Source organism: Sminthopsis crassicaudata, chromosome 1, assembly GCF_048593235.1.
Source record: "Sminthopsis crassicaudata isolate SCR6 chromosome 1, ASM4859323v1, whole genome shotgun sequence".
In the NCBI taxonomy this organism is placed as follows: domain Eukaryota; kingdom Metazoa; phylum Chordata; class Mammalia; order Dasyuromorphia; family Dasyuridae; genus Sminthopsis; species Sminthopsis crassicaudata.
Genome location: NC_133617.1, coordinates 97,998,825 through 98,023,683, shown reverse-complemented (window position 1 = coordinate 98,023,683; position 24,859 = coordinate 97,998,825). Strand labels below are relative to the sequence as shown.

Sequence of the window (24,859 nt, the reverse complement as noted above, 5' to 3'; positions counted from 1 at the left end):
ATGTAATCCTTGCCTTCAAGGTGCTTATAGTCCAGTAGAGAGAATGTGATGTGCACAAATAAAGTATAACACAAGGCTGAATTTAAGTAGTAATCATTAGAGTCAAAGGAGAGATCCAGACCAGGTGTTTTAGGAAAAGTGGACAAAAGAGAGATCTTTATTAGTAAGTTGCCTAACAGACTGTAAGTGCTAGGCACAAGTTGTCAAAACCAATTCCTCTGACTCCAAACCCATTGCTCTTTCTTAAACACTGTGCTGTTACCCACATTCATGTCTTAAAATCACAGTGGGCCTAAGTAGAAACCAAAATGGTATCAATAAGGAAAATCAGGACTGGTCCAGGAAGACAGCTCAAGAATTCAGGATTATTCTGGGTTAATTTAGTTATGCTCCCCACCTTCAACCACAAATACATTTTACAGTGAATATATTCACCCAGTTTCAGAACCAATTTTGTGAAGAATAAGTTAATATAACTGTGTGCTTGGCCCTTTGTTAGCTCTGGTCCCATACCAAGATGCTAAGTGATAGACCAGGTGGTTGATAGATGTGAGTCAGGCCATTCATATCTAGATGCAATAATTTAATTGGTAAGAGCACTGTATTGAAGCCAGGGAACTGAGTTTGGCCCTCCAATAAATTAGTTCATCTTCATTTGACCCTTGGCCACAAATTATACTCATAATTATAGCCAAGTCTTGAAAATTTATCCATAAGAAAATTGTGAGAAAAGAACAATAAAGAACAACTCAAAGCACAGAACAGTAACTCACACTTCAATATAAGGCCTTGATTTTTTTTTTACATAAGTGTTTGTCTTACAATAAATCTACAAGATGAATAATGCAAATATTGTCATCCCCACTTTATAGGTGAGGAAATTAAAGCTCATAGATTATGCTCAGTATCATAAGTAAATATGAAAATCACATCTCCTCTAAAATCAGTGTTCTAGGTATTATAGTACCATTATTTCCATATACCAAGGATAGCATGATGGTATTTACATAGTTATTTCCTCAGAGATCCAGAGCTTACTTTCTCAGCAATGTCAACTATTTGGAATATAGCCAATGCCTAGAAAAGAAACAAAGAAAAACAAAACAAAACAAAACCAAAAAAAAAAAAAAAAAAAAAAAAAAAAAAGCAACTTCTGGGTATCCAGACCAGAGGCCAAAAAGTCTATGCTAGTAGTCATTGAAAAGTACCAACCTTGGCATTCACTTACACCCTATTGAACTTTGGTTTTAGACAAAATTGATGATGTGACATGATCTGATCTTCCAGTTCACAGTAGTTGAGAATCAGTAAATCAACTGTAATTGGGAAGATGCTAGAACTTGGTACAACGACAATAAAAAGATATATTAACTGGGAAAGAAGAAACAGGACAATCATAAAAGGCAAAGAAAAGGATTCTGAAACCACAATAACCTGGGATCATTCAATGTAAGGGCAAACAGCTCAATACATAGCAACAATCCACAAGAATGCTCATCTTGGCTTTAGGGTACAATGCAAAAATGTATGTCCATAAGGATGACCCATAACATTCAAGAAGAACTTAATTATGTTTAATTCATGCTCTTTAGAAAAGCAGAAAATTGCCTCATCTACTTGCGAAAGATTTCCATTTTCAGTGGTTCAAGGAACAGATAAGTTTTTGGCATTAAGTTGTCCGCTTCAGTTATATGGAAGACTCAGCAGCTCTTTCCTTGACGTTGAATCACAAACCAGGTGTCAGGTGTCGCTGAATTAATATTACATAGGTGTGCTAGAAGACCAAGATATGCAGACGTGGCCTCTTCCCTCCAGGAGCTTATAATCTAAAATAGGTTCCAAGAACTCCCCCAGTAGAATGTAAGCTCCTCGAGGGCAGGGACTGTTTCGCTTTTGTCTTCGATCATCGTGGTTCAGTGGATTTGAATCTTGCCTCTGCCACTTATTGCCTGTATCATCTTGGACAAGTCATTTAAACTCTTTAGGCCCCAGATTTCTCATCTGTAAAATGAGAAGTTTGAATTAGACAGCCTCTAAAGTTCCTTCTAATTATATGTAAATTTATGAGCCAATTCCCAGCACCAGGCACATAATAGGCACTCAATAAATATATTCTAATTGAATTGAATTGAAAGTCTGAAATCAGCAGAGTGTTGTGGGGAGAAGAAAAAGTCTGAAAAGAGAGTCAGGATCCCTGGGTTCTAGTTCCTGACCACTTATAAATCTATGTGAACTTGAGAAAGCCAACTTGCTGGCCTTCAGTTTTGCCCTATAAGACTTAAGCATTTCTTCCAGCATGAGTATTCTATGATCCAGTGTTCTCCCCCCCTTCTAAACAATCCATTATCAGCATTATTTTTGTTGAAAAATTCCCAGGTGAGGTTAAGGAGGAGAGTCTTCTCAAAGGAGGAACAAAAATCTTGAGGGAGAAGGTTGGAGGAGTGAAAGAGAAAAGAATTTTAGCCAAATTCAAAAAGATACAAGGACAAAAAAAAAAAAAAAAATGTAGAGCATGGGGATATTGGATCTGTTTTATAGTGGAAAGAGTATTGCCTCTGGCAACAGAAGTCTCTGGTTCAAATTTCACCTCTAACACTAAACAAGGTGAGCTGAGATTCCCTCAGCCTTAGTTTCCTAGTCTGTAAACTGAAAGGGTTAAATGCTAGATGGTCCCTGAAACCCATTTCAGTTTTAAATCTGATTCTGTGATCTTATCAATCACTGGAATGGAGAAAGATAAAAGTTTGTAACAGAAAATGTCATTGCTGCCCAAGTGAGATAATGAATATAAAGAGTATTACAAACCATAAAGTCAGAATTAATTATTATAATCCATTTTTTCAAGGCTTCATTCCAGTTTCACATTTCATGGAGTTCTCTCTGACTACTCCAGGGCATTCTCACCCTTTCTTTTCTAAGTTTAATAAAACATTCATTGCCTGGATTCTGAGCAGGGGTAGAGTGAGGGACAGCATTCAGTTTGGAGGAATATCATTTATATATATTTCCTCATCCCAGGACTTACCAATTATGTATGTATCACTAAGTCTCTGTTCCCTCATCGGAAAAAGGGAAATAATAACTTTTTATTACCTTTCTCACAGGACTTTTGGGAAGGAGGGAAGGAAGGAAGGAGGGAGGGAAGGAAGGAGGGAAGGAAGGAAGGAAGGAAGGAAGGAAGGAAGGAAGGAAGGAAGGAAGGAAGGAAGGAAGGAAGGAAGGAAGGAAGGAAGGAAGGAAGGAAGGAAGGAAGGAAGGAAGGAAGGAAAGAAAAAAGGGAGTGATGAAAGGAGGAAGAAATGGAGGAAGGAAAGGAAAAAGGAAGGAATGAAGGAAGAAAAGAAGGGAAGAAGGAAATGAGGGAGGGAGGGAGGAAAGAAGGAAAGAGCAAAGGAGGGAAGAAAACAAGTATTCATTAAATGCCAACTCTGTGACAGGCAGTGCACTAAGTGCTTTACAAATAGTCTCATCCAATAATCCTAGAATGTAGGTGCCAAGTGTTTTGTGAACCTTAATGTGCTATAAAAATGTGGTGATTCATTTTATTTTGTATTTTAATCTGTTAAAAGAGAAGCTCAGCATCTATCCCACCTAATCCTAAAGCTTTGGGCAAATCTCTTCTTTTGGGGAGTTCTCATTTTCATATCTGTAAAATGAGGTTGGCCTAGATGGCTATGGGCCCTTTCCAGGTCTATGTTGAGTATTTTATTTATTCATTATTTCCACAATGCTTAACAGGAAACCATGCACACAGAGAAAGCTTGCAATAGATGTCAATTAATCATTTATTTGCACACTAACTCAGCTTTATGTCTGCCATTTTGTGGATCCTATCCTAAGAGGATTTTCTTATTTTGTTTTAAGACTAGTATTTTCCAACTTGGATTAATCCTCAATAGGAAGCATAGTCCTTCATGAGGCTGTTTATCATCTCTTACATAGGAAAAAAAGGGGCAAAACTGTATATGATCACTAAGAATAGTCATCCCCAACACCTCTACAGCAGTGTTTCAGGTCAAAACCATTGTGTGTGTCTAGGTGCACAATAAGTAAGTAGAGATGGATCCTGTAGAAATTTATATTCCTTTTTCAGAATAAGCTTGCTCTCCAGGATTCTTTTTAAAGTCTCAGTTACATCAGATAGTAACAAATTCTTGTGCAGTGTATGGTATTGTAAGGAGCACTGGATATGGAGTCAGAACTTTTTTCCAAATCTTGGCTTTGCCACTTACTCCAAAGTTGACACTTCATCTCTCTGGGTCTGTTTTCTCATCTGTAAAATAAAGGGATTGGACTAGATAACCAATAACAGCCACGAAACCAAGGAAAGTGGGGTCCAAGGGAAACAGTTTTTGGGACTGATATTCAAATCACAGCATTAGTGCTAACATTTAGTCAAAATAATGATGTCTTCACTTATCTTTGAAGTGGGAAGCCCCAGATTAACAATAACATTAATGTTTCTACATTTGGTATTTGAGAAAGTGTGTGCCTTGGAAATATCATTTGATCTTCACAATAACCCCATGAAGTAAACAGTGAAAGTATTATTGCTATTTTATATATCAAGAGACTAAGGTTCAGATGTTAAATAGTAATAATAAGAACTAGTTTGGAGTATGGGTTCCAACATTTCCTTGAAAAGGGTGAATTATCCATTCCCTTTAGTCCAACCATATCTGGAGTATTTTGTTCAATTCTGGGCACAACATTTTTGTAAATATATTGAAAAGCTTGAGAGCTGGGAAATTAAGAATAGCAAATGATTGAAGATTCATTTGAGTACTAATTGAAGTAATTGAGAGTAATAAGCCTGAAAAAGAGAAGATTTAGTGGGAAGGACATGAAAGATATTTCAAAGTCTTTGAAGGGTTTCTATGTGCAAGAAGGAACAGGGTTGTCCTTGGATCTACAGGATAGAACTCTAATCAATGGGTGGAAATTGTAGAGAGATAAATTTAAACTTAATATGAAGAAAAAAAATTCTTAACAATCAAAGTATTCAAAATAAAATGGGTCATTTCAGTAGATGGATGATACTCTCTTAGTTATTTAAGCAAAGAGTAGATGACTACTTGTCAGGTGCATTGTAGAGGAGATCCCTGTTGAGATATGGATTATATTAAGGAGCTTCTAAGGTCAGTTTCAAATTTACATTTATGTTATTCTTACTTGTTGTATGACCTTGACTAAGTTACTTCATTATTCTGAACATCAGTTTCTCCATCTGTAAAATGAAAGGATTAGAACAAATGATCTCTAAAATCCTAGTTCTATGATTAAATGAAATTGAATAAAAAATACAACCAGTCTTTAAATTTCAAGGCAGACCTTCAAACAAAAGGAAGAAAAGAATAGTCACTTCTCTTCCACCTAGTAATCCAAGTTGTCATGTGTTTGTATGGTTTAAAAATCAACTTTGCCTGAGATATTGGGATGGTCCCACTGATCAATTTGAGCTCTAAGATTGGGTAACTTTCAAGTGAAGCATTAATTTTTTTCAATTTTAAAAAGAACAAAAAAAATTATGACTAGGATAGAAACTTCTTTCTTTTTTTTTCTATTGCCTTATTGTCTTTCCTATCTCACTGAGAACTGTATCCAATATCTTGCTGTGGTAGCCACTGGAAAGCAAGATGGGAGAAGCTGGTACCATCTCTATACCATCACTCCTTTCATCTTCTTCAATCTAGTGTTGACAAAATTGCATCCAAGAAATAATAAATGAAAGGTTGACCAGAAAGCTGAAGGATCAACATTAACCAAATGTTTCCATTGTTCTGATATTTCAGCTAATCTGTGTCACTGCATGTCCTTAAATTAAATTGATCACAGCTTTTTGTGTATTTTCATGGCAACTGTTTTCATGTCTTCCAAAGAATCTTTCATAGATCATTCACTAAATAGGCCCCATCCTCTAGATTCTTTAATTTTTTTTTGTTTTTACCAGAGCATCACAGGGGCTGTTTGCAATCTCGTTTTACTCTCACACAACATAACTAGTTCACATCCCTTCATCTCTTCACTGAGATCTTTTAACCCATTATTGAATTTAAATCATTGTTGGCAATGTGTTAGAGTATATTTAGGTCCATCATATATCTTTTCATTGCACTTTGGAACATCTACAAATTTGAATATCAGCCATGACTCTATATAGAAACAGCAATATGGAATCTACTGGTGATGAATATGATCATTCCTATGACCTGGAAGCTTCATCACCCTGACAATTTTGTCTGAAACTAGACACCGATCATCCATGTAGATATTCAGCTTTTCATCTTATCACCACCACCCCCGGCCAACCCTCCTGCCAATATTGGCAGAGAGGCAAAATTCTAATCTCTCCATTTTTGGCATGGAACCCTGTCTGTACTTCTCTTAGTATTTGACAAGGATGAAAGTACCAGCTGCTGGGTTGGCTTAGCATATACTTTGTAAGCCCTTACCAAAGCAGGAGGCCCAGAGAACTCCAGGATCTCATGGCATGGGCTTCCTAAATAGCCCTTGGCCAAGAACCTGATCTTCTCAAAGATATAATAGGAATAATGAAGGAAATAGTCAATGGCACAAAAAGTTGATTTCATCTTAAAAAACAACAAACCATCAAAAAAAAAATCCACAAACCCTCCCTGTATAGCTTCCATAAACAATAATAACCAAGCACTGTGCTAAGCACTTTACAAAAATCATCTAATTTGATCTACAGAATAATCCTGGTAAGCAAATACTATTATTATCCCTATTTTAAAGTTGAAGAAATTGAGGCAGAAATTAAGGTGACACAACTAGTAACAGTTTGATGCCATTTCAAATTTGAACTTTGTCCACTGCACAACCTAGCTGCAATTGATGCTGGACTTCTCATATTGATGGTGGAGTTCTCTGCTTTCATTTGAAAAATCACCTCTGAAATGCCAGTTTCTTCTCCAGGAGCAGTGAAGATTCTGATTCCGATTTAATTAGGTGGTATAATTCCTTAATGGGAAGTAATATCATAAAGAAGAAAAAAGTACTGGATTGTTATGCACTGAGATACATTTCAATTATGCAATATACTCCTCAAAATCTGTTTGTTCATCTGTAAAATGGTAAAAATTTTAAAAACCTCCCACTGCAAGATTTTCAGGAGGATCATATGAAATAATGTGTTCCAGGGCTTGATAATGTCAATGTGATGATAATGATATTAGTAATAATAATCAAAAACAAGAACAAAAGTAATGTATAGCTAGCTAATATCTAGAATTTAGCACTGGGTCTGCAGTCAGGAAGACCAAAGTTCAAATTTAGCTTCTGATACTTATTAGCGGTGAGATGCTGAAAAAAGTCATTTAAACTTCTCTTTTTATCAGTTTCCTTATCCATCAAATGAAGATAATAATAGCATTAACCTTCCAGGATTGTTGCAAGGATCAAGTGAGATAAAAATTGTTAAGTATTTAAAACAGTACATAGTATTCAGTAAGTGCTATAAACATTAATGATAATAGTTATTATTAATCATTATACTTTTCAAGGGCTTGCAAAGCACTTTACAAATGTTATATCAGTATATCTTCACAAAAACTCTGGAAGATAAATACCATCTTATTTTTACAATAGAGAAAACTAAGGCTGATAGAGGTTAAGTGATTTTCTCAAGAGCGGAGTAGATTTGAACTCAGTTCTTTTAGACTCCAGGCTCAGTGATATATCCACTGTATCACCTACTCTATCAGTTATCTTTCTATCTGGTTTCAGGCAAATTAAACAATCTTTCCATGCTTCCAGTGAAAGCTTTGATATAAAGACATAACTCCTTTAATTTCCTTATTCCACATAAACAACTTGGAAACACCAAAACAAAACTATCTTAGCAATTGAAGTTGGACAAAATACTTAATAATGGATTATGGAAGATAGTCCTCAGAAGGCTAGCAGCCATGGCTAAAACACTTACCAAGTTATTTATCAACAAATTCCCTGACTTATTTCTAGCCATTGTTTTTAATTTGAGGAAATGATTTCATAGTAGGAAAAATGTCAAACAGAGAAATTCTCTAAGATCGTCAGAACTCCATGTTTTGTGCTAGCTTTCATTGATTCCACTATTCTTACAGAAATAAATAGATTCATGGGACGATATCTTCCCCAATCTTCAAATGGAGAGGTAATACACCCAGACTCTCGATTTTTGTTTTGGAGTTGTTTTTTGTTGGAGGTTTTATTTTGTTTGTTTTTTGTTTGTTTGTTTGTTTTGGGGGTTTTTTTTGGTTGTTTGCTGTTGTTTTGGTTTGTTTTTCTTTTCAGAATACTGCTCTCCACTTTCAGGGCTGGATATAACCAGAACTTATTGCATAAAGTTGCATCCCATTCCCATTCCCTGGGAGGCAGTTTATTTTCAAACACCATGTCTGACACGTTGAAACTGCTATGGATTCAGATTCACTAATTAGCAAATGAATTATTTGAGCAACCTCTTGGCATGGCAGGCATGTCTCATTTCAGCATTCAAAAAGATGGCTGTCATTCTCTGCAAACTTTACCTTTGAAGAAACTAAGAAGAGAGTGAGCATTGCATTGATATATTATTTTAAGAACTTATGGGACAGCTAGGTGGTGCAATGGATAGAGTACTAGCCCTGAAGTCAGGAGGACCTGAGTTCAAATCTGCCCTCAGACACTTAATATGGTCTAGCTGTGTGACACTGGGCAAGTCACTTAACCCCAATTGCCTCAGCAGAAAAAAAAAAAAAAAGAAAGGAAGGAAGGAAGGAAGGAAGGAAGGAAGGAAGGAAGGAAGGAAGGAAGGAAGGAAGGAAGGAAGGAAGAAAGAAAGGAAGGAAGAAAGAAAAGAAAGAATTTATATGGTGACCAATAGGATATTAAAACCTTCTAAAAGTATCCAACAATAAAATATTGGTTATTTTATTAGAATTCTGTCAGTAGAAGAATTTTAGCAGATACTGAACACACAATTGCTAGAGATAGTAAAGAAAATTAATGAAATCACTGATCTCAAAACTGAAGGGACCTATAGGCTACTCTATATGACTCAACATGAATTCCTTCTACAATGTCCACAAGAAGTGATCATTCAATTTTTCTTTTAAGAGTGGGATTCTAAACTGGACAGTCTTTCAACTCTCTAAGCTCCCTTCTAATTAAAGCCCAGCAAGATTTGCCCAAGGCATATAGCTAATGAGTGGAAGAAATAGTCAAACCCAAGTTTTCAGGTCCAAGTATAGTATTCATCCAATTTCTAATTCTGTGATTTCAGGATTTTACTTCTGAAGTCTATTCACAATTTTGTGTTTGTTCTCTTTAACCTCTCCCAAAAGTCTGGGAATTAAGAGAGACAGGTTATTACAATCCCCATTTTACAGAGAGATTAACTAAGATTCAGAAAGCTGGATGGCACAGCAGATTGATCTGAAGTTTGCTGCCAGTTCAAATCCTTGCATTTACTAGCTACGTGATGCTAAAAAAGTCATTTAACCTCTGTTTGACTCAGTTTACTTAACCATGAAATGGGGATAATAATGTTACCTCCCTTGCAGGGTTGTTCTGAGAATCAAATTATATAATATTTGCAAAACATTTAGTACAGTTTTTGACCCATAGTAAGTACTTAATAAATTAATGTTTTCTGCTTTCCAGAGAAATTTTAGTACCTTAGTTCTCCTGCCTTCCAATTCTTATCAATTGACCACACTGTGTCAGTGAGCATAAAGACAATTCAAATTTCACGTTCAGATTTGTCTAGAGTCGAGTTTTAAAAGAGTAGGAAATGGGACAGATAGAAAAGAAGAAGCTGGTTAATTTAGTTATTTTTCATCTTTACCATAGTCCTCAACACTGACTAAGCACTAAATCCTTCACCATTTGGGGCTTTAAGGAAGGAGATAATTGAGAAAAGTGTTCAATATGAAAAACATCAGATCAGGAAATCAAGAAAGGCAGGTGGATGAGAAGAGCACTTTTGGTTAATTGTGTCCAAATTCCCCATCCACTTTAATTTAGTTGGGGTTTAATTTGTTGTTTTTATTTTTTAAATTTGGTTTTATCCAGAAGCATTTATTATCTATCTTGTTTAAAAAACAACCTTCAAAAGATGATTGTGAAAATTAATGTAAAGGAAATCTATCATCATCACGGTGATAGTACATATAAGTTTGCAAAGCATTCTACATATACATAATTATCAACTCTTGTTTATTTTATCATTTCTTTCAAATCCTTTTGAAAATGATCATCATGTGCATGAAAGGTTTTCTCAGTGAAAATATGATCAGGGAATAAACAGGTATTTGCAAACAGTATTGCACAGCAACCTAAATATTTATAGTTAAATAATTGACTGAAAGATGTAGAGAATATCTTGTTGATCGTAAGAAAAGTTGACTTGAAGAGCCAAATTTAATCCTAAAGGGTTTTCTCCAGCCAAAAAAAAATCTGACCCTCTGACAAGATGCCCAAAAATTACATGAGTAGACTAGTGCAGAAACAATGGGTTTCCTCCAATGGGAAAGCTTCAAGCACATGTTAGATAGTCATAGGTCTGAAATGCTGTACTATTTTATTTCAAGCATGAATTGGGTTCAATGGAAATGACAGCGCTTCTGTAGTTCCATGAAGATTCTTTGAGAAATGCAACTATTGTCATAACTACTCAAGGGCCTTCTATCATTAAGTGAGATTTTAAAAAAGGAAAAATTTTCATTAACCAAAAGATGTCAGCAGTGATGGTTGGAATGGCTTGCTTAAGGTTTAAATTGAACAGGGATTCCCAGTATATAGTGAGTTCCTTTCAGATACTCCTTTATGCATAATAATGAGCTCTTTGCATCAAGATCCAGGGCAGGCAATCAGATGAACAGGAAAAAACAAATGGATGAAAAATATCTATTGTTCAGATTATGACATGTAGTTAAATGGCCAATCTGTTGAATTAGTACTTCAGTGAATAGAGAAATATATGGAGATAAAGAGGTGGAAAGTTTTAGAAACAGAAAAACATAAATTTAGATATGAGATAGACATATTTGTGGATGGACAGTTAGGCCCAGAATGGAATAGGAGGAAGAGAGCAGAATGGGTTCCATCTGGGAAACTTCACAGAAATTTAATGATAGCAATCTGTTCCTCACTGCAAGTACCTACCTTTTAAATGCCTGTCCTCCCAGTGATGCTCAATGGGTGCAAAGAATGGAACATCACAATCTCTGAGGAATAAAGGTTGCAGGTCAGCCAAAAAAAATGAAGAGTTAAATAGCATGACAAGTGAGCAGAAGCCTATGCCCATTAATGGGCTGTGTTTGAGAAGTAAACTAAACCATCACATCGAGGAAATAGATGATAGAAAAAAGAAATAGGCTAATTATACAGGGTTCCAGTCTAAGGGCCCAGATATTTAAGTAATAAAGAATGTATGTGTGGTTGGTAGGGGAAGAACAGAGAGAGAGAGAGAGAGAGAGAGAGAGAGAGAGAGAGAGAGAGAGAGAGAGAGAGAGAGAGAGAGAGAGAGAGAAGAGAGAGAGAAGGAAAAGAGGGAAGGAGGAAAGAGGGAAAGGAGGAAGGAAGGAAGGAAGGAAGGAAGGAAGGAAGGAAGGAAGGAAGGAAGGAAGGAAGGAAGGAAGGAAGGAAGGAAGGAAGGAAGGAAGGAAGGAAGGAAGGAAGGAAGGAAGGAAGGAAGGAAGGAAGGAAGGGAGGGAGGGAGGGAGGGAGGAAGGGAGGAAGGGAGGAAGGGAGGAAGGGAGGAAGGGAGGAAGGGAGGGAGGGAGGAAGGGAGGGAGGGAGGAAGGGAGGAAGGGAGGAAGGAAGGAAGGAAGGAAAGAAGGAAGGAAGGAAGGAAAGAAGGAAGGAAGGAAGGAAGGAAGGGAGGGAGGAAAGATGGGAGGGGAGGGAGGAAAAGAAGGAAGGGAAGGAGGAAAAGACTGAGGGGAGTGAGGGAAGGAAGGAAGGAGGGAGGGAAGGAAGAAGGGAGGGGGGAAAGGAAGGAAGGAAGGAATGAAGGAAGAAGGGAAGGAGGAAAGGAAGGAAAGGAGGAAGGAAGGAGGGAAGGAAGAAGGGAGGGAGGAAAAGAAGGAAGGGAAGGAGGAAAGGACTGAGGGGAGTGAGGGAAGGAAGGAAGGAAGGAAGGAAGGAAGGAAGGAAGGAGGGAAGGAAGAAGGGAGGGAGGAAAGGAAGGAAGGAGGGAAGGAAGAAGGGAAGGAGGAAAGGAAGGAAAGGAGGAAGGAAGGAGGGAAGGAAGAAGGTAGGGAGGGAAGGAAGGAAGGGAGGAAGGGAGGAAGAAAGGAGGGAAAGAAGGAGAAAAGGAAGGAGGGAAGGAAAGAGGGAAGGAAGGAGGGAGGAAAAAGGAAGAGAGGGAGGAAAGAGGGAGGAAGAAGGAAGAGGGAGGAAGGAAGGAGGGAGAAAGGGAGAGAGGGAAGAAAGAGGGAGGGAAGGAGAAAAGAAAGGGAAAGAAAAAGGGAGGAAGAGATTGAGGAGGGAAGAGGGAGGCAGGGAGAGAAGGGGGAAAGGAGGGAGGAGGAAAGAAAAAATTCAGTTGAACTATTGGAGGCTATGAGGAAGAAAAATCTATCAAGCCAAAACCTAACAGTGGATTTTATCACTTTGTAGAATACCAGGGTATTTTAAATATGTATTACCATTTCTCTACCCATAAACAAATGGAATTATTAATCATAGCAGCTTAAAGGGGAGGAAAATATAAGAGATAAGGAGCCCAGAAGTCTCAGTCCTATTTTTCATTCTGTCACTAATTAATTGTATAACCTCTGGTAAGTCACTTATGTCAGTTGGGTCTGTTTCCTCTTGAATATAAAATATGGAGGTTGGAGCATCCTAGATAAATGGTGGAGTAAGAGGTATTTAAGAACTTAGCTCTTCCCCTACCACTTCAAACAAGTAGAGACCACTTCCCCAATAAGAAAAACCAGCAATGACAGGAAAAAGAAAATTCAAAGAACCTACAATAAAAAGTAATAGCCAGCATTTATATAATACTATTCAGTTTGCAAAGTGCCTTACAATTTTTTTCTTCATTATAATGGGAGGTAAATGCTGGTATTAAACCCATTTTACAGATAAGGAAACTGAGGTAAATAGAGAATAAGTGATTTGTCCAGGATCACAAAGTAAGAATCTGACATAGTATTTCAAACTCAGATCTTTCTCATTCCAGATCCACTAGATTCCAGATTGCACTCTAACCACTGTGGCACTTTTCTTTTGAAAGGGGAAGGGGGAAAAGAGGAAGAGGGAAGGGGAAGAAAAGTAAAGGAAATCAGAATAAAAGGAAGAAGAAGGGCAGAAAGAGGAAGAAGGAAGTCTAAGAAGGGAAAGGGGGATAAGAGAAAGGAGAGGGGGAAAGGGGAAGAAGAAAGGTAGAAGGCAAAGGAAAGAAAAGGGTCTTAGGAAATCATGAAGGTCTAATAGCAGAGAAAGGAGAGTTATTTTAGAAAACAGAACCCTTTTACCTTCATCTGAAACTTTTTTCCTGGTTAAATTGACAAGCTTCCCATCTACCCCAAGAGCCAAGTACTACCCCATCCCATTTTTAATAAAGAGGCATCTCCAAAAGTCTAAAACTGAGTGTCTTAAACTACAGCTGCCAAGGTCACAGAGGCACCATTCCGGAAAGAAGTGTTAGAAGTAGGAGCAATGTGTCAGGCATCATGCTAAGTGCTTTACAAATATTGTTTCATTTGATCTTCAGAATAACCATGGGAGGTAGATACTATTACTATCCCCATTTTGCAGGTGAAGAAGCAGAGACAAGTAATTTATTCAGGTTCATACAATAGATTCTAGGCTAAATTTGAACTCAGTTCTTTCTGATTCCAAGTCTAGCACTCTATTCATTGGGCTACCTAGCTTCCTCTAGTTATTATTAAGCTCAAAAATCTTCAGTTACTCCCTAATATCTCCCTATGAAATTAAAATTCATTAGCTTGGCATTTGAGGCCCTTCATAATCAAGTATCACTCTGCTATTCTAGTTTTATGTTTTATTAATCTCTGTATGCTTTTTATAGGATAAAATTGGACAACTATGTACTCTGTAAACATGCCCTGTACCTTTTGTTTATACTGTTCCCTAAGGCCTTGAATGTCTTCCCCCTCCCTTTTAAAATGAGATGTTTAAAGTTCTTTACAAACTTTAAAATACCACATAAACATTATTACAATAACATCAGTATCATCATTACTATTTTTCTCTCTCAAAATTTGACCTAACCTTTCCCCTCTTCTGGCCTACTTTCTAATATATTTATCACCTAACATTATATATTATAGTAGTCTGCATGTAGGATTACCTCCACCAAAATCCTCCTTCAATGACTTCAATAGCCAAGTAATCTTGGGCTAAGTCAGTGTAGTATAAATTCTGTTGATTTTTACCAAGTTGGAAAGCAAGCACTTGATGAGAGATGGTATTTCTGTTTTCTGAGTATGACTGGTTTACAGTAAACAATGAGTAGCAAACTGCTTAAACCACAGCAACTGGCCAAAACCAGAGATGGATTACAATCTGCATCCATGGAGGCAAAACTTTCCCCACCAAAATGATAGTTCCTAAAAGACTGAAATATTGGGAAAATTTGCTTACGCTTTATCGATCCTATTAGACGAAAGGTCCAAGAAAGCAATGATTGTGTCATATTTAAATGTTCTCTTTCCCCAAGTGAAAGTTTAGTACTCTGCCTCCAATAGGTAGTTAATAAGTATTTTTGGATAATCATGTGTACAACTAATTTCTTTCACAGTTAAAAATTAACCTTTTTTCCATAGTCTAAAGTTAACTTTTGTCATCCAGAGAAGTACAACTTATAAAGAAAATTAGTGAAATATTCAGCTTCCTCAAAATCTCTTACTTAGAATTTCCTTCTCCTGCATGCCGGGAGCCATGCTAGTTAAATATTTAACAACTGGTTCTCCAAAACAGGCAAGACACACTTTTGAATTTAATCTAAACTGTCAACATTTTTCTATAATTTTCTTAAATCTAGACAATAAAACAACCCCTGATTTATAGTATTTAGTAATTTCTGAGTTGTGAATGAAAATTTAACAATCAGTTCCAACTTGGTTCTGTCACCCATCCTCCGCCTATATCCTATCAGTTACCAAATTGTGTCTAGTTTACATTCTCAACATTTAGTGCATCTGTCTCTTATTCCTTTACACAGTTTCTATTCAAGGTTAAGCCTTTGGAACGATCCAAATGTGTCTGTCTCTGCTCCAATTCCTCTTTACAGCTGCCAAAATGATTTCCTCAAATACAGATCTACCCATGTTACTTCCCTACTAAAGAATTGTCAGTTTCCCTTTACCTCTAAGATAAAATGCAGAACTCAGCCTGACATGTAAGCCTTTCACAAATCAAGCTCTCCACCAACTATTCAGTCTTAAATTATGTCACTCACTCATGTTTTGTATTTCAGTCATACTGGATTACTGGCTGCCCCTTATTCAAAACATCCCATTTTCCACTTCTACTTTTGGATAGGCAGGTATTTGTGCCTGGAATGCACTCTCTCCTTCCTTCTACCTCTAAGAATGTCCAAGTTCACTTACATGAGACTTTTTCTCATCTATCCACCCACTCCTATAAGTAGAAAAGCTTGTTTTGTTTAATTGCATTTTTGGCATATTTTGTTGTCTTCCTCACCTTCTATTCCCAGAATGTATGCTCCTTGAGGACAGTAACTGTTTTGGTTTTTTTTCTTTTTTGTTGTTGTTGTTGCTTTAGCTTTTGGGAGTCTTAGTATCTGTAGGGCTTAGCATTGTGTCTAGAATGTTTAATTCATGCTTATTAAATTGAAATGGAGTATTTGAATTATTAAAAAATGAAAATTCCTTTTGAAAAGTAATAGCCACCCTCTTATCTTCTCTGGTAAAACTGGAATTATATATCACATTAAGTTGAAGGAAGACATATCACACATAACATATCACAGACTGAATTACTCAGCCCAGTGTCATTAACCCATGGTGAAGACAAAGAGCTAGCAAAGCAGTATGAATGCCCTTACAGGGAGCTCCATCATAAAGCCTGGCTATGCTTCCTTTTATTATACATCCAGTCAAACCATGTTCCTCAAGAGCAAGCCTTTTTAACGTGTGTGTGTGTGTGTGTGTGTGATGGGCCCCTGTTTGGCAAGATTAGTAAAGCTATATACAACCTCTTCTCAGAATAATAGATTTAAACTCACAAAATAAAACTGAAGAGTATTACAGAGGAAACGGATTATATTGAAATGTAGATAAAAGTAATATTTAAAATTTAAAAAGAATATATTCAGGACCTAGGTTAAGAACCCTTGAAAAAGAGTAATCACAACACCACAATATCAGAGGGGAAAGAGATTCCGGAGATCATGTAGTCCAGCCCCTTCATTAAAAGCACCTACCTCCCAAAGTGGTTCTGAGGATAAATTGAGATGATATCTGTAAAGCTTGAAAATCTTAACCCTTTCTAGCTATTTTCTAGATAGGAATTATTCTCATGAACAATATTGTGGTGATGACTAATTTTGCCTAGAAAAGGTAAGGTGTCGCAGAGGAGCTAAGTGAGCTGCCCATGATCACACAGTGAGCAGTCCTCCTTTCCCCTCCCCTAATAACCCATGAAATTCCCGTGCCATCACACCAACGTTAGAACAAAGTCATCTGCGTCACCGAACCCCGGCAAGTTTTCTGCCTTTCTCAAAGCCTTGATCCTTTGTTCCAGGGGATCTAAAGAAAAGCAGCCCAGCCCATTCCAAAACCGGGGATTAAACAGTTAACAAACTGTGGCAGCGCTTTTCCGAAAGGGCCGCAGGGATTAAAATGATCCCACTCCCATCACTTCCCCCATCCCAACATGCAAGCACCTGAAAATCCTCCCATCTCTTTCTTCAAGACTAACCTGTCCAATCCCACCTAAGCCTTTTTTTTTCTTTTTTTTTTTTTTTCCCGCCTCCAGGCAGGTAAACATCCCTCTCCTCCCCATCACCGGGCTTCCTCCTCCGCCTTGGTGTCATGTATTCTGTAGAAGCACACGTGATGGGGGAATCCCATCTGTTCATCCATTTCCACCCCCTTCCCTGACAAATGAATTCATCCGCAGCCCTGCTTGTGGATGAGGCTGTTAGCAGAGAAAGCAATTGATGAATTATGCATCCCCCCCGTGTCGAGCCCAGACCTGCAAAGACCAGGAAAGCTCTGCAAAGCAGCGAGGATGGGGGCGGGGGGGGGGGGTGTTATAGCATGCAGGGGAATGCCTTTTGAGGGTGGGGGTGAGGAGGTGAGGACGGAGGCAAGGGTGGGCGAGAGGAGGGACACCTGACTGGGAAGGGGCTCTTCCTAAGGAATCCCCCAACGTACAGACCCCCCTCCTCTCGCAACAGCTCACCTGATCGTATTAAAAATTCTCAGCCCCACGCAGGAGTCGGTTCAAGTGTTTATGAGCTATGGCCTTGTCAAATCCAGCTGCTCCGTCAGGCGGTTTCTTTCTCCGGCAGCCAAAGCCCCTGCGCTAAATCGATATTTTTGGCTGGCTGCACAGTTACGCACAGCTAAGGAGCTGACATGAAAGCGGCTAAGGGGCAGAAGGGAAGGGGAGGGGGTGCTGTCCAACAAACAGCCCCGCCTGTTTAATTATTTCAATGGAAGAGAGCTCTGCAGAAAGGTCCTTTTAGACCTGCAACAAATAAATAAATAACATCTGCAGAGAACTGCATAGCTTTGGAAGGTATCCTGTCTCTCTTTTCATCTGATACTCATAGCAACCCTGAGAGGTAGGGAGCACACGGTAATTATTACAGGTGAAGAAACTGAGACTGGAAAAAGTAAGAGAAATGGCCTAAGTGATTAAGGACCCATAACTGGCAGACCTTGACTCATCTCTGAATGAGAAGGCTCTTTGTGTCATAATGTACCTTTGTTAGAGCTCATTTACTCACATCTCTAGGTTTCCATATTATAACATGGAGAAGGGGAAAATACTAGACAAAGAGGGTGAAACTAACAACTCTTCTACTTACTATCTTCATGTCTTTGGGCAAAACAGGACCTCATAGGTCTTAGTTTCTGCAGCTGTAAAATGGAGATACTTCTAGAAACTTTAGAAGCTTCTCCTGGAGGTCTGAGAAGATAATACCTGATATACAATTAATTACTCAATATCCAAGCATTTAAGTGTCTACTTTTAGTGTGAAATCTTGTGCTAGTTACATAGTGGTAAAATAAATGTTCCAAAGTAGTATTGTTAGATCTGTACACAAACCAAGACATGCTGATTCTAAATTCAAAGCTTGTTGGGTTTTCTGGGTTTCTGCCCCCAGTGTATCCCATTAATTTATTTCAGTTAAAGCAGAAATCTGCAGTATTCAGTACGAGTCATACCGCATGTTTATAATTTCTCATCTTCATTTATAGTTGAAGAAACTAGCTCACAATGGTTATGAGTTAATTATCCACATAGGAGATCAACCCATTGTGTTGAAGAAAAAAGGCTGTTACAGTGGAAAAGACTTCGGTCCTGACTTCAAATCCTATCTCCAATTCCAACTACCCCAACACAAATGAGTCACATAACTTCTCTCAGCCTCAGTTTCTTCATCTGCTCCTTGGGAACAATAAAATTTGTAGTACCCAACTCACTAGATTCTTCTGAAAATCAAATAAAATAAAGTTTATTTGGTCCATTGCAATGGTTAAAGCTGCATGTCTTTCTATCTATACATATGTACATATCTATGCATACTTGTATAGAGTGCATATATGCACATATGTACACATTAGATATTATTGTTCTGTTCTGTCTGAAATACTGTGTGGAGTTCTATGTTTGATATTTTAAGAATAATATTGCCAACCTGGAACATTTACATAAAACTGATCTTGAATTCTTCAGGTACAAAAACTGTATCTTATCTAAACTTAGTAAAAAATCCCTTAGTTTCAAAAATAGGGATGAAAAGAGAAGACTCAGGGAAAAATGATAGTGATCTTCAAGTATATGAAGGCTAAGATAAGGAGAAGAAATTAGACTCCTTCTACTCCCCCAGAAAGCAAATGAAGAGCAATGGATAGAAGTAGTAAAGAGGAAAATTTAAGCTTGGTCTTGAAAAACAAAATCTTAACAATTAGAGCTTTCTTAAAATGGAATGGGTTGCTTAGGAGGTAGTAGGATCTTCTTGGAGGTCTTAAAACAGAGACTAAATGACCTTTTTTGTGTGTGTGAGGCATTCCTTTCATATGAGGTTCCTTTCAATTCTCCAGTTCAGTGACTATGATTTGAGGAAGGGATTATTCCTATTTTATAGTTGAAGAAATTGAGGCGGGGAAGCTCCAACCTTTTTTTTTTTTTTTTTTTTAATTTAAGCTTTCCAAAAAGGTGGCTCCAGTAAATACAGAAACTCATAGAATTTTATAGGTGTAAAGTAACTTAGAGCTCCATCTACTCAGATGAATATCTTCATTTTAGATTGAAACAGAAAAAGGAAGGGTGTTTCCCCAATCTCACCTAGCAAGTAAGTGGAAGAACTAAGTAATACTCAAACCTAAAAAGGAAGGGTGTTTCCCCAATCTCACCTAGCAAGTAAGTGGAAGAACTAAGTAATACTCAAACCTAAGTCTTCTGACTCTCTATCTTTTCTTCTCCATTTCAGTTAGTTATTAATGGTTAACCAAGACCCCAGTTTAGCATCAAAGTACTCCTGTAACATGGCATTATTTTAGCAAGCAATGGGGCTCCATATTTTTTTATAGTAGGGAAGAAGATCCTTGCTTTTACTTCAGAAACCATATGGCAGCATGGGAACTTGCCTGTGGGATTTTGTGGGCTTTCACATAGGTTTGAAATCTCAACTCACTTAACTGATATTATATTTTTATACCTAAATTTGATGATATGTGAGGAATAATTAATGGAAGACCCTGGTTATCTTCACAGTTGTCATGGCTGTAATGAATCCTAGAATCAGAGTTTCAAAATACCTTCAAGTTCAACTAGTCCCCCATCTATCTGAACAAGGATCCTGTCCAAAGTATATCGCCTCTGCTTAAAAACCTTTACTGAGGGGAATTCACTCCCTCCCAAGGTAATTTATCCCATTTTAGAGATAGAGATAAGGCATAAGGAACTCTGAGGTGAGAATACTGCCTTTACTAAGAAAGGTCATTCTCTTTGCCAGTTAAATGTCTTAGAGAGTTATATAGAGCATTTTAAGTTGGTAACTTGTCTGTGTTGACTCACCTATTATGGATCAAAGATAGGACTTGAATCCAGGTCTTCCTGACTATGTGATCAGACGTTGATCCACTATTCCATACTGCCTCTCATTTTTATCCACTTTTGAACAATTCTTATTGTCAGGATTTTTTTTTCCTTATACACATCTGTAAAACACCTCTTTTTCACATTATGACCATTATTTTGTTTCACTCCTGGGGGTCAGGCAATACAATTCTAATCCCTAATGCATAACGGTGTTAGAATATGATTCTTTTCTCTGCCAAATTCTTTCTTCTACATGTCAAGTACTTTCAACTCCTTTTCATATAGTATGGTCTCAAGTTCTCTCATTATCTTGGTTTGGGTGAGTTTTTATCCTCAAAGAAATGATCTCTCCTTCATTTTCAGGTTGAACTTTGTTTATATCTAATGATAAAATAGAGCTCATGATTGAAACATAAATCACCCATTCCAAAGAAATAGAATAGGTTAAAGGAGTGACTTGGGATTGTACCCTATGTTAAGAAAGGCTCATGCAAGGAAAATAAGGAACCATAGGATGGGAGCACAGTGGAAAATTAAGATCAAAGAAGGGATAAACAGAAGTGATGTAGTCATCACAGTATAATGTAGGTCACCTGAACAGAAAAAGAAAGTAGATGAAGAGTTCAATAAACACCTAGAGTAGCACAAAAACACCTTATAGTAGGGATAGGAGACAATTATTCAGACAATACAATCCTGTTTACCTCAATTTTCTCATCTGTAAAATGAGCTGGAAAAATAAATGACAAACTATCCCAGTATTTCTGCCATGAAAATCCCAAATGAGGTCAAAAGAATAGGACAGAACTAAAAAAGCTACTGAACAACAACAAAAAAAGGAACACTAAGTAGCCTTTGATCAATTCCAGTTACTTGACCTAGATAAATTAAATCATTAGATACTGAAAGAACTGGCAGGTATGATTGCAGGGCTACTGTCATTGATATTCAAAGGACTGAATAACAAGAATAATACTATAGAACTAGAGAAGTCTAGATGTTCTGATTTTCAGAAAATAGTCTGTAAACTACAGGCCAGAATGTTTCTCTTTAATTATTGGGAAAATTCTAGAATGGTTCACTAAAGAAATGTTCGTTCATTTAATACTGTATACTGAAAGAAGGTCAAAATGTGTACATGATTTAGATATAAAGGGTAATATAAACAAACTAGGGGAACATAAAAAAATTATCTGTCAAATTTATAGGTAAGTGAAGAATTTATTACCAAGTAAAAGATAGACAGGATTAATGTAAATAAAATGGAATTTTTGATTACATTAAGTTGAAAATGTTTTGCATAAATAGAACTAATGCAGCTATTATTAAAAGAAAAGCAGGAAACTGGGTGGGGGAACATTTACAACAAGTTTTCAGATGAAGGCCTCAGTTTTAAAAATAGGTGTCATTCCCCAATTAATAAGTGGTCAAAGAATAAGATAAGGGATTTTTCAGAAGGAAAAAAAAAGCTATCAATAGTCACATGAAAAAATCTACTAAATTGCCATTGATTATTGAAATATAAATTAAAAGAAAGGTATCATCTCATAGCTAAGATACTAACTAACATGATAAAAAAGGAAAATTACAAATGATGGAGGGATTATGGGAAAAAGGGGACACTAATGCACTGTTGTTAGAGTTGTGAACTATCCAACCACTCTGGAAAACAGTTTGAAATTATGCCTTAAGGACTATAAAACCGTCCATATCATTTGATCAGTATTATCATTAGATCTTTGTCCCAAAGACACCAGAGGGCCTATGTGTACAAAAGTGCTCCTAACAATTCTTTTTGTGGTAGCAAAACATGTGAAATTGAGAGAATGTCCATCACCTGGGGAATGACGGAATGAATTGTGGTAAATGATTATGATGGAATGCTATTGTGCTACAAGAAAGAACAAACAGGGGGAAGCTATGTGGCACAGTGGATAGAGCACCATCCCTGAAGTCAGGAGGACCTGAGCTCAAATCTGATCCCAGACATTTAATACTTCCTAGCTGTGTGACCCTAGGTAAGTCATTTAACCTCAGTTGCCTCAGCCAAAAAACAAACAAATGAATGAATGAATGAATGAATAAAGAAAGAAAAGAAAAAAAGGAAAAAGAAAAGAAAGGACAAACAGGATGGTTTCAGAAAAACCTAAAAAGATTTAGAGATGAACTAGATGCTAAGTGAAATGAACAGAACCAGGAGAATACTGTATACAGTTACAGCAATATTATAAGGATGATCAAATGGGAAAAACTTATCAACTCATCAATAGAATAAACTAAGATTATTCTTTTTTTTAATATGTAATTTATGTTTGTTGTTACATTTTAAGTTCTAAATTCTCTCCTTCCCTCCCTTGCAACTCCACACTAGAGAAGGCCACCGTTTGACACAAATAAATAAATATATGCAAAACTAAACGATGCTTTTCTATTTATTTGTTGTTTCTCTGGATGTGGATAGTGTCTAACTTCATAAGTCTTTTGTAGTTGATTTAATCATTTATAATACTCAGAATAACTTGGCCATTAACATATGTTCTTTGAAAAATACCGCTTTTGCTACATACAACATTCTCATTTTACTTTTCATTGTTTCATGCAAGTCTTTCCATGGTTTCCTAAAATCAGAGAACTTATCATTTCTTATAGCATAATAGTATTCCATCTTTCTTTCTTTCTTTCTTTCTTTCTTTCTTTCTTTCTTTCTTTCTTTCTTTCTTTCTTTCTTTCTTTCTTTCTTTCTTTCTTTCTTTCTTTCCATTCTCCAATTGATGGACTTCATTTCCCAGTTCTCTGCCACCAAAAAGAAAGCTGCTATAAACATTTTAGAACACATAGATTCTTTTGTCTTTTTCCTGGATCACCTTGGGAAACAAGATCTAATAATTGGTATTGCTAGGTCAAGAATATACACAATTGTATAACTTTTTGAACATAATTCCAAATTGCTCTCCAAAATAGTTGGATAAGTTCACAGTTCCACCAACAATGTATCAGTTTCCCAGTTTTTCCACATTTTAAATAAGATCCAAAATAATTCCAAAATACTCTTGTTGAAAAATTCCACCTACCTCCAGAAAGAATGGATAAAATCTGAATGCAGACTGAAGGAAGATGTTTTCATTTTATGTCTTGGATGTTTTTTTTTTTTTGTTTATTTTTGCAATGTGGCTAATATGGAAATACGTTTGGCATTTCACATGTATAATTAATATCATATTGCTTACCTTCTCAGTAGATGAAGGAGAAAATGAAGAGAGGGAAAAAATTTGGAACTCAAAAAAATTAAATTAATGTTAAAAATAAAAGCATAATTGGAAAATATTTGGCAAAAGAAGTAAGAATCCAATAAAATATTTTATAAAATAAATCATTAGTAAATATTTGTAAAAGACACTGGTAATGGAGAGAGCCAACATGGCTTCATCCAGTACAGGTTCTGCCAAATTAAACTCACTTTTCTTGATTTTTTTTTGCTTTTCCTTGTTTTCCCAGAATTTAACATAGTCCCTGGAATATAATAAATGTTTAATAAAACTGGATTTAAATTTTAGCAAAACATTTGATGAAGCATCATCTACTAAACCTGTAGGAAAAAAAAATGGACAGAGTCACTTAGTAGGTTTAGTATCAGGAAATTTTTCTAATAATTAGAATTGTTCAGGAATGTAATAGGTTGCCTTAAGAGGCAGTGGATTTCCCCTTCTTGGAGATTGACAAGTAAATCATGGCTAACAAGTAATGAATGCATTATAAAAGGGAAGAGTTTACAATGAGTTAGGATTATGTCATTTCTGAGATTCCTTCTCTCTCTGAAATTCTATGGTTTTCTTAACATGACTATTAACATGTGTTATTTTGTATTATTTTTCTTGTTTATGCATTCTATCTTTTAAAAAAAAGGAACCTCTTCCCATCTACCACCATTTCCCATAGTTGGAGTGTCACATATATGCCATAATGCAATGGTGTATGTAATACATGTCCAAGAATTCCTGATTTGACAAATGAGATTGTAAATACATTCTGAAGCAATATAAGATGTATATGAATATATGCAATTAATTAAATGGAACAGTAGGACAGAGCCCCATCTATGGCTAGAATTATAGATTAATAAATCAAACAATCACAACATTGAAAAGGATCTCGAGGGATCATCTAGTCCTGTCTAATTTCTGAACTTCACCAAAACCATTTGGAAAAAGGTAGATTTTTATTCTTCTTTTAATGATTGTCAAGAAGAGAGATATTCTGCAATTCCAATCTAATAATTATACTAACTCTGATGGAGACTGTAAAAAAAATCCTAATTTATGATAGGTTTTAAATGAGAAGGAAAGTTATACATGAACCGATAGAAAAAGAAAAAAAAAAAAAAACAGAAAAAATACTTTTGTGCTTGAGGAAAAGACAGAGATGAGTTCATATTATCACAGGCTCCTTAAAGACATATTAGGTTAGCTTGAATGAAAAATAAAGGAATTAATTTCTGGAATATCAGTGGCTTTTGTGTATGCTTAATGAAGGAAGCCACAAGGAGCAATGTTGTAATCAAAAGAGCAATGAATTGAAAACTGAAAGACCAGTGTTCTAATGAAGG

General features: G+C 36.6%; 1 protein-coding gene and 1 long non-coding RNA gene across 3 annotated transcripts in view; both read right to left on the bottom strand.

Annotated features, from left to right (window-relative positions):
- Positions 1 to 24,859, bottom strand: part of KCNQ3 (potassium voltage-gated channel subfamily Q member 3) — a 431,416-nt gene that overhangs the window by 347,378 nt on the left and 59,179 nt on the right. The gene's annotated exons all lie outside the window — the stretch shown is intronic.
- LOC141541208 (uncharacterized) lies at positions 1,127 to 24,632 on the bottom strand. Its single transcript, XR_012481688.1, has 3 exons — positions 17,386 to 24,632; positions 11,149 to 11,210; positions 1,127 to 4,273 (listed from the first exon to the last, which is right to left on the bottom strand). It is a non-coding gene; the product is annotated as an uncharacterized LOC141541208 (long non-coding RNA).